Source organism: Topomyia yanbarensis, chromosome 1 (assembly GCF_030247195.1).
Source record: "Topomyia yanbarensis strain Yona2022 chromosome 1, ASM3024719v1, whole genome shotgun sequence".
In the NCBI taxonomy this organism is placed as follows: Eukaryota; Metazoa; Arthropoda; class Insecta; order Diptera; family Culicidae; genus Topomyia; species Topomyia yanbarensis.
In genome coordinates this window covers 92,712,438-92,728,035 of record NC_080670.1, presented here as the reverse complement: position 1 = coordinate 92,728,035, position 15,598 = coordinate 92,712,438, and positions in this window count along the sequence as shown.

Below are 15,598 nucleotides of genomic sequence, written 5' to 3'. Positions count from 1 at the left end.
AATGGTGCTGCTTTTACATAAAGTTTTCCAGGGCGCAGTATCTTTTTGTAGAATTCGCGCATAGCAATCTACCATGGTTGCCTAACCAGTATTGTCTGATGAAACGTCCCATTTTCGGTTGATCCGCATAAAATGGTTACGTATGAAAAAGTTTATGGGAGTATTCTCACTACAAGAACAACATTAGGGACACCCGCGAAAATGCGAAGTTACAGCTCTTATGGAAGCCACTTCTTCGTATCGTGACATAAATTTGTTAATCACGATGTCCGGGGCATGTGGAGGTAATTCGTGTATCTCTCTAGAGTCCTTGCTTATATATACGGGGATGATGTTGTTAACGTCGTAGCTTTCGTTGGTGTGCTGCACGTTGTTCCGCGAAACATACGACAGCGCCCCTTGATGTTTGATAACGGGTGATTAAAATGGACAATTTTTGTATTTTTATATTTTTATAGCACGTTTAAGGAATTTTTCTTCTAAAAGTGCATTGCATTGTGTTACGAAAGAACGGTGATTTTGGGCCTCGCCCAAATAACCACGAATTATTTAATGGCTTTAGATATGTTCTATATTTGCATACAAAACATATGCTTTACGGCGTCATAGTTCTATAGAGATCATTAAAGCACACTTAGCGTGCCAGAATAGAGATAGTTCAGAAGCACCTTAATGGCTGTCAGCAATGTTAAAGCCTTTAGAGCCGTTTAAAAATAACTTTTCCTTCTTTATCGATACAGCAAAAGAAAAAATAAACGTTCGGTAACACACTCGCCCTTCCGCTCTTCTTTCGTTTGACGTACCGACTGTTTAAATTGATGATTTACTGCCTATAGAAATGGGGTTCAATCCACAGTCGAAAAGCTCGTCTCAATGTGGTATACGCGTTTGATCACTGATCTGTGAGAAGATTTGCTTGTATATTCGATTTATTCCAAACTCTACCTAGACGTTTAGTTGAATTTTTTCGAAGAATTGTTCAGAATCTGCATTTTGATTTTACGTTTATTGCATCATCATTTATTACAGGAAGGCATACGAGTTTAGGATTATTGGAACGTTGGTGGCAAAAACCACTATAAGAAGATTATAAATTTGCACTTAGAGTTTTCTATAAAAGCTCCATAGAATTTATCTTCAAAAGCTTTTTAGTACGATGTGTATGTTCTGTATGTCGACATAGTGCTAGATTTAATGCTTCAAATTTTGGGTACATTAAAGCATTAAAAATACTTGTATGCGGCTAGTTTGCAATAGGAATGCTAACTTAGAGTCAATCTAGAGCTTTAAATTAGTGCTTATGGTTACTTGGATGATCAAACGCGTATACCACATTGAGACGAGGTTTTCGACTGCGGATGGAATCCCATCCCAGGCACTAAATCGTCAATTTAAACAGTCGGCATGTAAAACAAAAGAAGAGAGAAAGGGTGGGTACGTTATCGAAAGGTAATTTTTTCTTTTGCTGTGTCGATAACGATATTTAACAGGTGCTTCTGAACTAGCTCTATTCTGGCACATTATTTCGTCTTTTACCACTTCCCCAATCCTTCCCATCAGGAAAATCATGAAAAGACGATTCATGGGAAGGCACAAATCTCCGATCAACATGGGGAACGTGCCATTTGAGCTAGAGGCTACTGATTTCTGAGTACCCGCAAATTGAAAAACTCGTAGCAAATAGGAATAGGAAGCTGTCGAAATTCATCTGTCTGGCACGCTATCTGTGGATGTGGCAATATGAGTCAACCGGAGACTAATACAAACCACGGACTCACGAGTTTCTCATAACTGAAGAGGTACTAACTCATACTGAACTAGAGGGCTTAGGTTTAAAAGGGCCCGGCAGTAATACAAGCCTTGGGGCCCGATGCGACTCTCGACGGCCCTGTTCTCACGCGAGGATCGGTGCTACCGGGCACCAGTTATACCGGTCTTTCTAGCCCTTCTGGCAACCGGGCAATAATGCGAAGTAGTGAGCCAACATTAGCTCACACTGTGAGAATGATACTGAAAAGTCAGTCTACAATAAACCAGCATCGAAAGTGGATCATCTTTTTTCGATCCTGAAAACTAAGTGCAGTTTTATATTAAGTGCATGCAAAGTGCAAGTCGTATGTGCAGCAATACAGAGTGTTCGGATTAGTGAAAAGTAATCTGCTGTGGTTAGTTAGCCAGAGAAAATCCAGGGCAAAGGTGTTCGCTACTGCTAGTTGTCCGGTGCATCTGGTGATTGCAGTCACTGGTAGTTTTTGTTCCTTTTCCTCGCCTTCATTTCGAGCTGTCGTTCGGTGGTGGAAGACTTTGCTGACCTGCTGCTGCCCGGCGGTGCGGTGATTTGGGCTACCTGCGACAGGTGATCGAGCTGCAGCCAGTAGGGTACGTGTACCTATAGTTGCTTTCGTCCCTTCGGAGAAATTTTGGTCATATCGCAAAAAGGAAAGCACAACGTAAGGGTAAGCGACATCAGAGCAATTTTAGTAGTAAAAAGTCATTTAGCACCCTTAACGTTTCGTTTCGTATCATTAAATGTGCGAAATAACGTGTACAGACACTCTCCCGCACACGCGACCGCGTCGAAGTTCGGGAATCTTCTAGTTTTGAGCGTTACCTTTAGTATCAGTCAAGGATTGCTACATCTCGGAGCTGTGTAACACTGATTTTCTTAAAGGCGATTTCGTAGAAGTTATGCGTTTAGCGGTCCTCTCCAATCTCTCTCTTTTTCTCTCTCTTTCTTCCTCTCTCTCTCTTGTTCTATCTCTCTTTCTCTTTCTCTCTATCAATTTCTTTCCTGCACACGCATACGTAAAAAGAGAATCCAGCGAGGAACAGATGAACAATTCCACTTAATGAAAAATGCATACTAAGCAGCGGAAAGCACTTCCTAAACCGTCCATAACAGCACCGGAGACAACAGTAGACAAATTAAATAAATTGGATTTTGTAGTTCATATGTTCTACTAATGTTTATAACTATAGCTGGTTGCCCGTTTTTGCCCGTTCAAAAGTTATTGCTATTGGAAATAGCACTATTTTTTTCAAAAATTGCTAAATAACTTCGAAGATAGAAGAGCTAGAACAAAACGTTCTTCTAAAGAGTTGCGGGTGACATTGACGCAAATAACTTTGTAGAACATTCTAAATTCCAAAAAAGTTATATTAAAAAAATGATTTTAAGGGGTCATCCACAAACAAGGCACTATAACTTCACAAGTATTGAATATACAATTTTGGACTCTTAAGTAAAGTTGTTCGCAAAAAGTAACTCTACACCATTGCAGAACATATGATCTCATTATCTATACATTTAAAAAAACAAGAAAAATATCTCACTTCTAGGGAGATTAATCACTCAATATACTAAACCACAAGAAAGGTCTTGAAATACTAATAAAACTTTCAGAAGACATTATTGATCTAAACTTGACCGTTTTTGTGTAAATAATTAATCGCGTGTTTTTGGCAAAAACCCACTGTGCTCTGGAATGAGTTTATATTGGAATGTTTTTAGGCGAGTATTTGATAATGATGTTATTAGACAACTGTGAGAGCAAGACCAATAGATCAGTTACAGATCAAGATCGCATTCCCACAATTTTTCGAAGGTCCTCATGAAGTTTCAATCAATAGGTTATCAATGTACTGACCAGATAATTATCATTGTAATATTGGATTAAATCAGTCAGCATCAATAAGTTTTTAACTTCAATCAATTTTTTTGTGTGTGGGGGGGGGGGGGGTGTGGTTAAACCCTAAAGCATCCTCTTGACTTGGCCACACTGCTTGGAGTTATTCATTTCGCTTCACATTTTCCGAGATATGTTTCAGATCGATACGATGGTTATAAGTCAGAAGGTTCGCGCAAATGAAAATTTTAGCATCGATAAGTGATCAAGTTCCATTTAGGCAACTTGGAATTGTTCGGTGGTTATTCTAGTGGTTGTAGATAGCAAAATGAAATACGAAATTCGTTTTATCGAAATAATATTTGGCTCATTTAAATGGATAATTACTATATTGAACAATAAATAGGCGACAAAGGATAATCCACAAACAACAAGCCATAACTTTTAAAGTATTCGAAATATGTGTTTGATGTCTTCAGTAAAGTTATTTGCAAAAGTAAGGGCTACAAATTTGCTGAAGGCATCATTTCAATACAATCACTTCCAAGAAAACTTATGAAAATATCTCACTCCTAGGGGGTTTAATCAGTAAAATCACAATACCAAAAGAAAGGGCATATTGTATGATTTAAATTCTCCGAAGATACCATTGACCTAAAATTATCCGTTTTGGCGCTAATAATACATTGAATGTTTTTGGTCTTATTTCTGGCTATGGGAAATGATAAAAATCTTTCGTCCACATTTAATGTTAAATATCTCTTTTGATAGTAGTTCGATTTCAACGATCTTTAGTTCGTTCGAAAGGTATTCATATAAGCTTTCTAAAACTATAGAAATTATTCAGTTGGGTTTCGGCAGAAAATTTCAAAAAACTCCAAAAAACGCGATTTTTGCACCTTCAAACATTCATATCTTAGGAACTAATCATCAGAATCAGAAACAAATTAATAGCGTTCTGTCTGGGTATGAGGCCTTTCATTTGCAATTGATTTGGATAAGATCGGTTCTGCCATTGCTGAGAAACACGAATGAGAGTTTGTCCGTTACATACACACACAGACACACACACACACACATACATTGCCCCCCCCCCCAGAAGTAATACTGAGAGGTAGTTCCTGGGAGGAATGATGGCGGAGCCCAATGGAGTTTAGTCGGTATTAATGGCTGGTCACCATTCGAGCCCGACACGCCACCAGTGCACCCCGTGTGGTAGATTGGACCCTACCAATAGCACGTGTACTGGTCTAGGACGTAAAGGTCTTCTCCATTGTAAAAAAAAAACATACATTGTCCCAAATCGTCGAGCTGAGTCGATTGGTACATAAGACTCGGCCCTCCGGGCCTCGGAAAAAATCTTGAAAGTTTGATCGAATTCTATACATTTCTTTTCTAAGAAATGTAAAAATGAAAAGAGATAGGAATATGATGTTGAAGAACAAATTATGAATCGTTCTAAACCCTACTTTTGGATAATAGATAGTCCTATAATCATTATTCATTATTTTGAGAAAATTAACGAATTTCTAAATTTTAACTATTTTACAACTTAAAGGTAAACTAATTAACTGAGAGATATGGGAGCACCATTCAATAGGAAAATTTCTCACCTTTCGAATGGAACAAAAAGATTTAAAATACAAAGTACACTTTTTGAGTTAAAGGTATTTTAAGACAAATAGATTGCAGCGCCCATAGTTTTCGGCCAGCATCAACCCTGGAAAATTTCTCCAAGTGGTGCACCATGGAAGCTAATTTCCTGGGTTACATCACCAGCTACAGCCTTAAGCTAAGCTGATATTTTGATGCACTCGCGCTTTCCAAGCCATATGCTTACGGAAAAGAATAAACACTTTGTTTAATTAAACACAGTTTGTTGCTGCCAGCAGCAGACGGCGACGCTATTATAGAAAGTAAAGGCTTCCGAGTATGAGTCATAGTGAACTACTGATTCATCCACCGGGGTCTTTACTCTCGCGAGCGTGGAAAGAATGTTTTGTTCAGGTTTGAGACTCTCTCAGAGAGAAGTCTACACAGACGAAATGATAAACGTCTTTTGCGTCAGATTGGAAGAGGTCAGTCGTGAAAAGTTAATTAGGGTTCGCACGCGCAACAGGCGCGCTGGCGAAGAGGTCAGTCGGATAAGTAAGTCGGATAAGTAAGTCGGATAAGTCAGTCGGATAAGTCAGTCGTTTAAGTTGTTCTCGCCCGGCCGCGTCAGGTCAGTCGGATAAGTCAGTCGGTAGTTAGTTCTCGCCCGGCCGCGGCAGATATTACCGTTAGTGTTTCTTAATAAATAGTTGATTGAGATCAAGTGTTTATGCGGTTTTATTTTACAAATCGAGTCGGGAGTTTTTTGCCTTTCTCATATAGAAAGGTTATGCAATCACTCTGAAAAACGTCAACCTAATCCCGGCCCGGAGGGCCGAGTGTCATATCCCATTCGACTCAGTTCGTCGAGATCGGAAAAAGTCTGTATGTGTGTGTGTGTATGTGTGTATGTATGTGTGTGTATGTGTGTATGTGTGTGTATGTGTGTGTGTATGTGTGTGTGTGTATGTATGTGCGTATGTGTCAAATAATGTCACTAATTTTTCTCAGAGATGGCTGGACCGATTTGCCCAAACTTAGTCTCAAATGAAAGGTGCAACCTTCCCATCGGCTGCTATTGAATTTTGGATCGATCGGAATTCTGGTTCCGGAATTACGGGTTTCAGAGTGCGGCCACACAGAAATTTCGCATAAAAACTATAGGAAAAATTAAAAATAGAATTTTTATTTTTGATGCTAAATGTATTCAAGGTGCATAAAACGTCGAGATTTGATGCAAACACGAAAAAAATTTGACGAAGATTCACTTTTTGAATTTTGCACATTTTTGCCTTTCTCATATAGAAAGGTTATGCAATCACTCTGAAACACGTCAACCTAATCCCGGCCCGGAGGGCCGAGTGTCATATCCCATTCGACTCAGTTCGTCGAGATCGGAAAAAGTCTGTATGTGTGTGTGTATGTATGTGTGTGTGTATGTGTGTGAATGTGTGTGTGTATGTGTGTGTGTGTATGTATGTGCGTATGTGTCAAATAATGTCACTAATTTTTCTCAGAGATGGCTGGACCGATTTGCCCAAACTTAGTCTCAAATGAAAGGTGCAACCTTCCCATCGGCTGCTATTGAATTTTGGATCGATCAGAATTCTGGTTCCGGAATTACGGGTTTCAGAGTGCGGCCACACAGAAATTTCGCATAAAAACTATAGGAAAAATTAAAAATAGAATTTTTATTTTTGATGCTAAATGTATTCAAGGTGCATAAAACGTCGAGATTTGATGCAAACACGAAAAAATTTTGACGAAGATTCCCTTTTTTGAATTTTGCACATTTTTGCCTTTCTCATATAGAAAGGTTATGCAATCACTCTGAAAAACGTCAACCTAAACCCGGCCCGGAGGGCCGAGTGTCATATCCCATTCGACTCAGTTCGTCGAGATCGGAAAAAGTCTGTATGTGTGTGTATGTGTGTATGTATGTGTGTGTATGTGTGTGTATGTTATGTGTGTGTGTGCCCCCCCCCCCCCAGAAGTAATACTGAGAGGTAGTTCCTGGGAGGAATGATGGCGGAGCCCAATGGAGTTTAGTCGGTATTAATGGCTGGTCACCATTCGAGCCCGACACGCCACCAGTGCACCCCGTGTGGTAGATTGGACCCTACCAATAGCACGTGTACTGGTCTAGGACGTAAAGGTCTTCTCCATTGTAAAAAAAAACATACATTGTCCCAAATCGTCGAGCTGAGTCGATTGGTACATAAGACTCGGCCCTCCGGGCCTCGGAAAAAATCTTGAAAGTTTGATCGAATTCTATACATTTCTTTTCTAAGAAATGTAAAAATGAAAAGAGATAGGAATATGATGTTGAAGAACAAATTATGAATCGTTCTAAACCCTACTTTTGGATAATAGATATTCCTATAATCATTATTCATTATTTTGAGAAAATTAACGAATTTCTAAATTTTAACTATTTTACAACTTAAAGGTAAACTAATTAACTGAGAGATATGGGAGCACCATTCAATAGGAAAATTTCTCACCTTTCGAATGGAACAAAAAGATTTAAAATACAAAGTACACTTTTTGAGTTAAAGGTATTTTAAGACAAATAGATTGCAGCGCCCATAGTTTTCGGCCAGCATCAACCCTGGAAAATTTCTCCAAGTGGTGCACCATGGAAGCTAATTTCCTGGGTTACATCACCAGCTACAGCCTTAAGCTAAGCTGATATTTTGATGCACTCGCGCTTTCCAAGCCATATGCTTACGGAAAAGAATAAACACTTTGTTTAATTAAACACAGTTTGTTGCTGCCAGCAGCAGACGGCGACGCTATTATAGAAAGTAAAGGCTTCCGAGTATGAGTCATAGTGAACTACTGATTCATCCACCGGGGTCTTTACTCTCGCGAGCGTGGAAAGAATGTTTTGTTCAGGTTTGAGACTCTCTCAGAGAGAAGTCTACACAGACGAAATGATAAACGTCTTTTGCGTCAGATTGGAAGAGGTCAGTCGTGAAAAGTTAATTAGGGTTCGCACGCGCAACAGGCGCGCTGGCGAAGAGGTCAGTCGGATAAGTAAGTCGGATAAGTAAGTCGGATAAGTCAGTCGGATAAGTCAGTCGTTTAAGTTGTTCTCGCCCGGCCGCGTCAGGTCAGTCGGATAAGTCAGTCGGTAGTTAGTTCTCGCCCGGCCGCGGCAGATATTACCGTTAGTGTTTCTTAATAAATAGTTGATTGAGATCAAGTGTTTATGCGGTTTTATTTTACAAATCGAGTCGGGAGTTTTTTGCCTTTCTCATATAGAAAGGTTATGCAATCACTCTGAAAAACGTCAACCTAATCCCGGCCCGGAGGGCCGAGTGTCATATCCCATTCGACTCAGTTCGTCGAGATCGGAAAAAGTCTGTATGTTGTGTGTGTATGTGTGTATGTATGTGTGTGTATGTGTGTGTATGTGTGTGTGTATGTGTGTGTGTATGTATGTGCGTATGTGTCAAATAATGTCACTAATTTTTCTCAGAGATGGCTGGACCGATTTGCCCAAACTTAGTCTCAAATGAAAGGTGCAACCTTCCCATCGGCTGCTATTGAATTTTGGATCGATCGGAATTCTGGTTCCGGAATTACGGGTTTCAGAGTGCGGCCACACAGAAATTTCGCATAAAAACTATAGGAAAAATTAAAAATAGAATTTTTATTTTTGATGCTAAATGTATTCAAGGTGCATAAAACGTCGAGATTTGATGCAAACACGAAAAAAATTTGACGAAGATTCACTTTTTGAATTTTGCACATTTTTGCCTTTCTCATATAGAAAGGTTATGCAATCACTCTGAAACACGTCAACCTAATCCCGGCCCGGAGGGCCGAGTGTCATATCCCATTCGACTCAGTTCGTCGAGATCGGAAAAAGTCTGTATGTGTGTGTGTATGTATGTGTGTGTGTATGTGTGTGAATGTGTGTGTGTATGTGTGTGTGTGTATGTATGTGCGTATGTGTCAAATAATGTCACTAATTTTTCTCAGAGATGGCTGGACCGATTTGCCCAAACTTAGTCTCAAATGAAAGGTGCAACCTTCCCATCGGCTGCTATTGAATTTTGGATCGATCGGAATTCTGGTTCCGGAATTACGGGTTTCAGAGTGCGGCCACACAGAAATTTCGCATAAAAACTATAGGAAAAATTAAAAATAGAATTTTTATTTTTGATGCTAAATGTATTCAAGGTGCATAAAACGTCGAGATTTGATGCAAACACGAAAAAATTTTGACGAAGATTCCCTTTTTTGAATTTTGCACATTTTTGCCTTTCTCATATAGAAAGGTTATGCAATCACTCTGAAAAACGTCAACCTAAACCCGGCCCGGAGGGCCGAGTGTCATATCCCATTCGACTCAGTTCGTCGAGATCGGAAAAAGTCTGTATGTGTGTATGTATGTGTGTGTATGTGTGTGTATGTTATGTGTGTGTGTGTATGTATGTGCGTATGTGTCAAATAATGTCACTAATTTTTCTCAGAGATGGCTGGACCGATTTGCCCAAACTTAGTCTCAAATGAAAGGTGCAACCTTCCCATCGGCTGCTATTGAATTTTGGATCGATCGGAATTCTGGTTCCGGAATTACGGGTTTCAGAGTGCGGCCACACAGAAATTTCGCATAAAAACTATAGGAAAAATTAAAAATAGAATTTTTATTTTTGATGCTAAATGTATTCAAGGTGCATAAAACGTCGAGATTTGATGCAAACACGAAAAAAATTTGACGAAGATTCACTTTTTTGAATTTTGCACATTTTTGCCTTTCTCATATAGAAAGGTTATGCAATCACTCTGAAAAACGTCAACCTAATCCCGGCCCGGAGGGCCGAGTGTCATATCCCATTCGACTCAGTTCGTCGAGATCGGAAAAAGTCTGTATGTGTGTGTATGTATGTGTGTGTATGTGTGTGTGTATGTGTGTGTATGTGTGTGTATGTGTGTGTGTGTATGTGCGTATGTGTCAAATAATGTCACTATTTTTTCTCAGAGATGGCTGGACCGATTTGCCCAAACTTAGTCTCAAATGAAAGGTGCAACCTTCCCATCGGCTGCTATTGAATTTTGGATCGATCGGAATTCTGGTTCCGGAATTACGGGTTTCAGAGTGCGGCCACACAGAAATTTCGCATAAAAACTATAGGAAAAATTAAAAATAGAATTTTTATTTTTGATGCTAAATGTATTCAAGGTGCATAAAACGTCGAGATTTGATGCAAACACGAAAAAAAATTGACGAAGATTCACTTTTTTGAATTTTGCACATTTTTGCCTTTCTCATATAGAAAGGTTATGCAATCACTCTGAAAAACGTCAACCTAATCCCGGCCCGGAGGGCCGAGTGTCATATCCCATTCGACTCAGTTCGTCGAGATCGGAAAAAGTCTGTATGTGTGTGTATGTGTGTATGTATGTGTGTGTATGTGTGTGTATGTGTGTGTATGTGTGTGTATGTATGTGCGTATGTGTCAAATAATGTCACTAATTTTTCTCAGAGATGGCTAAACCGATTTGCCCAAACTTAGTCTCAAATGAAAGGTGCAACCTTCCCATCGGCTGCTATTGAATTTTGGATCGATCGGAATTCTGGTTCCGGAATTACGGGTTTCAGAGTGCGGCCACACAGAAATTTCGCATATAAACTATAGGAAAAATTAAAAATAGAATTTTTATTTTTGATGCTAAATGTATTCAAGGTGCATAAAACGTCGAGATTTGATGCAAACACGAAAAAAATTTGACGAAGATTCACTTTTTTGAATTTTGCACATTTTTGCCTTTCTCATATAGAAAGGTTATGCAATCACTCTGAAAAACGTCAATCTAATCCCTAATTTTTTTTTCGACTCGCATAAGGTTTCTGGATTTTAACAGGGGCGTAGTTGATGGTTTACGGAGAGGGGTTACACCCCCCCTCTACTGTTCACTCCCCTCCTTTAAAAATCTCCTTAAATCACCCCTCAGACCACCACCTCATACCCCTCCCTTTCAACCCCATCATCTTTAAACCAGCACTATATTACAAAGCATACCAATTTAAGCTGGGGAGTCGTTCATTCATGGGACTTTCGCCCTCCTCACATACCCATCCCCGCATGACAAAATGAGTTAGCAAGCAGATAACATTGATCTAATGCTGATTAGGCTAATGGAGTATGATATTTTTTTGTTTCAAGTGTTTCACCGTCGACACGTAGCTCATCAAGTTCGTGGCTGGCATGCTATTGTGTATAAGTGCAAAGTGTACTAAGAATGTAATGGACATTTCCACAATTATGTTGAACATAAAAAGCCTCCGTGCCATAGGTTAGAGAAATGAGAAAGGCACAATTGCACCGCTAGGTGGATTAAAACAGGTTTTTCAAATACAAAACCAGTGGCCCCCGCGGCCTACGCTACATTCTGGTGACAGCGGATTTAAAGCCGCAAAAGTGAAAGGCTAGGAAACGCCAAAAACGATTGGAGTAGACAGTGAGTGAAAGTTGTGGATTTGGACATATCTTAGAAAGTTTGCTTGTTGGTGGTAACCAGTTTTAATGCCTGAAATAAGTCCCGTCGCGAGGAAACCTTAACCATAAGTGTAGTCACCTCGACTAGATTCGTGAAAAGCAGAAATTCGGCGATTTCTGATTGTGTTAATATTGAATGTGAAACAAAAATTCTCCACCTGTCTGCGGAATTTTATGGTGAAAACTGAAGAAAAATTAACAAACCACGAAAAATGCGATAGTTTAAATGTGGAAAAAGGCAAACACTCAGCATATCTGATCGATTCAGTGCAAGTTTCTTTGTTCACAAAACTTCGACGGAGTGCGTCAACGATCTCTACAAATACATATGCGCTTGCTACGAGTTTGAAAACTGAGTTTGCAGAACGCATTTATGTCTGGAGTCCAAAACCAATTACAAAAGTGAATAACACGAAAAAAAATAACAGACGAAAAAGGATGCAGTTCAGGTAAGTGAACCGTTTCCACTTTATTTGCAACATTTTACTCGGCATTTTAGTTATTCACTCCCTTAGAGTCCTTTGATCCGTTATGTTCATATTAATGACTCAAAAAGTTTAGTTCAGCCAAAAAATTTTTATTGCCTGAAGAAAAGTTACAAACTAATACTTTTCAGGTTTCTCATCTTGATTGAGCGCTGACATTTGATGTTTCTCATCTTGTTGAGCGCTGAGATCTGTCCTCTAATTCGAACCACCGAATTTTAAACAGCTATCACTTTTTAGCACAGCCGGCAAGTTTGTTAGTAACCTCATGGACTTTAATCAATAAGTTCTCTTAAGGAAAAACTTTGATTTTTGGAGATGAAGATGAAAAATATGGGATCTCTCGCTATATATTTCGCTTTCAGCCCATGTGGTAACCATAATATACGGGGTTTAAAGTAATTATTCAAGCAAATAATCATTAATTTTCAGATTGATGACAAATTAACACTAAATCGATGACAAATTTTTTATACTAACACTAAACAGACCGATAGAAATGGCGAGTCCAAGGTATTAGGTCAGTTTGTTTTATTAATACCAACCATCCTTAAGGATATAAGGATCACTGGTTAAAGATCCACTGAAAGCGCTACCAGGGTATCATGACCCGGAGCAGCACATTGTAGGTGACACGCGAAAGTGGCTGTCCAATTTAATTTATCCATTGCGTCGACGAAAACCGTCGCAAGCAATGCAGTTGTTTTCTAAACAAACGAAACCACGGTCAGACGTTGGATGCCGCGTATATGATGCACACACCACCATAAGTACTGGTGTTTTCCTTTAACGAGTTAATTAATAAACAAAAACGTACGAGCTACGTCTTTGATCGAGACCTGGGAGTAGGTCAAGTTCATGCTATAACAGCAGCGTTCTGTTTCACGAAAGTAACGTTTTTGTTACGTATGCCTTTGATGTCGCCCGTACATTGGGGGTCACAGAGCAAGCAATCAAGAAACAACAAAAATAAACATTTCTTCCACCCACTATATATGAAATTAAGAAATCCAAGAGAAGAGATATACATGCAAAATGAATTTTAGAAATGCTACACCTATCAAGTAGATATGACAGATAGGGTAATCCAATTAAGAAATCGCGTGGTGAAGAAAACTGAAAAGTCTACGAAAATTAAACCAATCGACGAGGCAAAAATAAGGTCTACGTCGTTATCAAACCAAAAAGGCGATAGAGTAATCAAGACTACTAGTCATTTAATCAAAAAACCAAAAGAATTAACGAGAAACCGACTTTGTAAGTGACACGCAAAAGTAGCTGTCCAACGTTTCATTCAATATGAAAACCGTCTCGCACAAAAAAAAAGCATATAATGCAACCCGACCTCCTGGCATAAAACAGGAGGGTACTAAGTCGGTCATTCGAAAACACAGAAAGTTCGAAAATTAATAAGAATTAATCATCACCCAATACCAGGGAAACATACATTGTTAGTATCGCTCAGAACAAGCCTCTGACGAATCAATTTAAAAATGTGAAAGCACACAGCACGATATGTGTTTGTGTTTGCTTTTATCAAATTAATAAATAAACAGAAGCGTACGAGCTTCGACTGAGTTTCACATTATCAATATAGATTTGGTCCCAATCTGGGTACTGCTAGGTACAGTTCACATTCCAAAGTTGCATTGCAGCTGTTTTTTTTTAACACTTTCGAGCGATTCTTACCAATCTCCTACCAGGAGAGCAAGCTTCATAAAAAGCACGACTGCGAAGAGCCATTGGTGGCATGCTATAGGTTGCCATAAAAAGAAACAAAAAAATTAAAAACAAACCCATGAACCCATGAATTATTCGCTCCGCTATGCAGCACAGCTGTTTGAATAAACAACGGCAGAACTAACTACATAGCGCAAAACAGTTGGAAGAACGAATTAAATGTCAGGTTCGAGCAAATGCAAGCGTCGAAAATTGAAGGTCAGGTTTCAATAACTTGACCGCGAAAATAATAACTTAAAACCATGTAGGCCATTGGAATACGGTGTTTACCTGTGGGTAAAAACACTGTTATATGCTGACTATATTATGTCACCCGTTGCTTTGCGCAAAGTGACTTATTACTTTATGAATCACGTGCAGCAATGATGAAATTTTTTTTAATTTTTTTTGGAAACATAAGCCCATCAAAGTTATATGAGTGGAATTAAAATTCGAATTTGCCACTATGAATATTGGAAGGAATGGTAACGGTGGCAGAAATGCTTACCGATTTCCTATGCTGGCCCAAGAAGACAACAATCTGCGGACAAAGAAGGATGTCACTTCTCAACCAATTGGAAATATCCTGCCGCACGAGGGGCCCGAAATTTGAATTCCGAGAACCACTACGCAACCGAGTCGAGGAGCCAAGAGTGGAGGTAACGTTTGGAAGCAGGAAGATGTGCACACTGGGACCACCGTAAAGTTAGGATGTTAAGAAAATGTCAAATAATGATAGAAAATTGTAAATATTTGGTTTTGACAAAAGTAATAACAAATATGATTTTTGTAATGGCAATCTTAGGAGTTAGGACACAAAAGACTTTTTGACATAATTTTTTCTAATGACCCGCGCAATCGTCTTGATGATGCGTATCTTCGAGGCAACATCAAGCTCAGTAAGTAAGGGGGCATGCAGCGCCCATAGTTTTCGGCCAGCATCAACCCTGGAAAATTTCTCCAAGTGGTGCACCATGGAAGCTAATTTCCTGGGTTACATCACCAGCTACAGCCTTAAGCTAAGCTGATATTTTGATGCACTCGCGCTTTCCAAGCCATATGCTTACGGAAAAGAATAAACACTTTGTTTAATTAAACACAGTTTGTTGCTGCCAGCAGCAGACGGCGACGCTATTATAGAAAGTAAAGGCTTCCGAGTATGAGTCATAGTGAACTACTGATTCATCCACCGGGGTCTTTACTCTCGCGAGCGTGGAAAGAATGTTTTGTTTAGGTCTGAGACTCTCTCAGAGAGAAGTCTACACAGACGAAATGATAAAAGTCTTTTGCGTCAGATTGGAAGAGGTCAGTCGTGAAAAGTTAATTAGGGTTCGCACGCGCAACAGGCGCGCTGGCGAATAGGTCAGTCGGATAAGTAAGTCGGATAAGTAAGTCGGATAAGTCAGTCGGATAAGTCAGTCGTTTAAATTGTTCTCGCCCGGCCGCGTCAGGTCAGTCGGATAAGTCAGTCGGTAGTTAGTTCTCGCCCGGCCGCGGCAGATATTACCGTTAGTGTTTCTTAATAAATAGTTGATTGAGATCAAGTGTTTATGCGGTTTTATTTTACAAATCGAGTCGGGAGTTTTTTTCAAATACAAAACCAGTGGCCCCCGCGGCCTACGCTACAAGATTTTTTACACAAAAAGTCCAATAACTCTGTTAC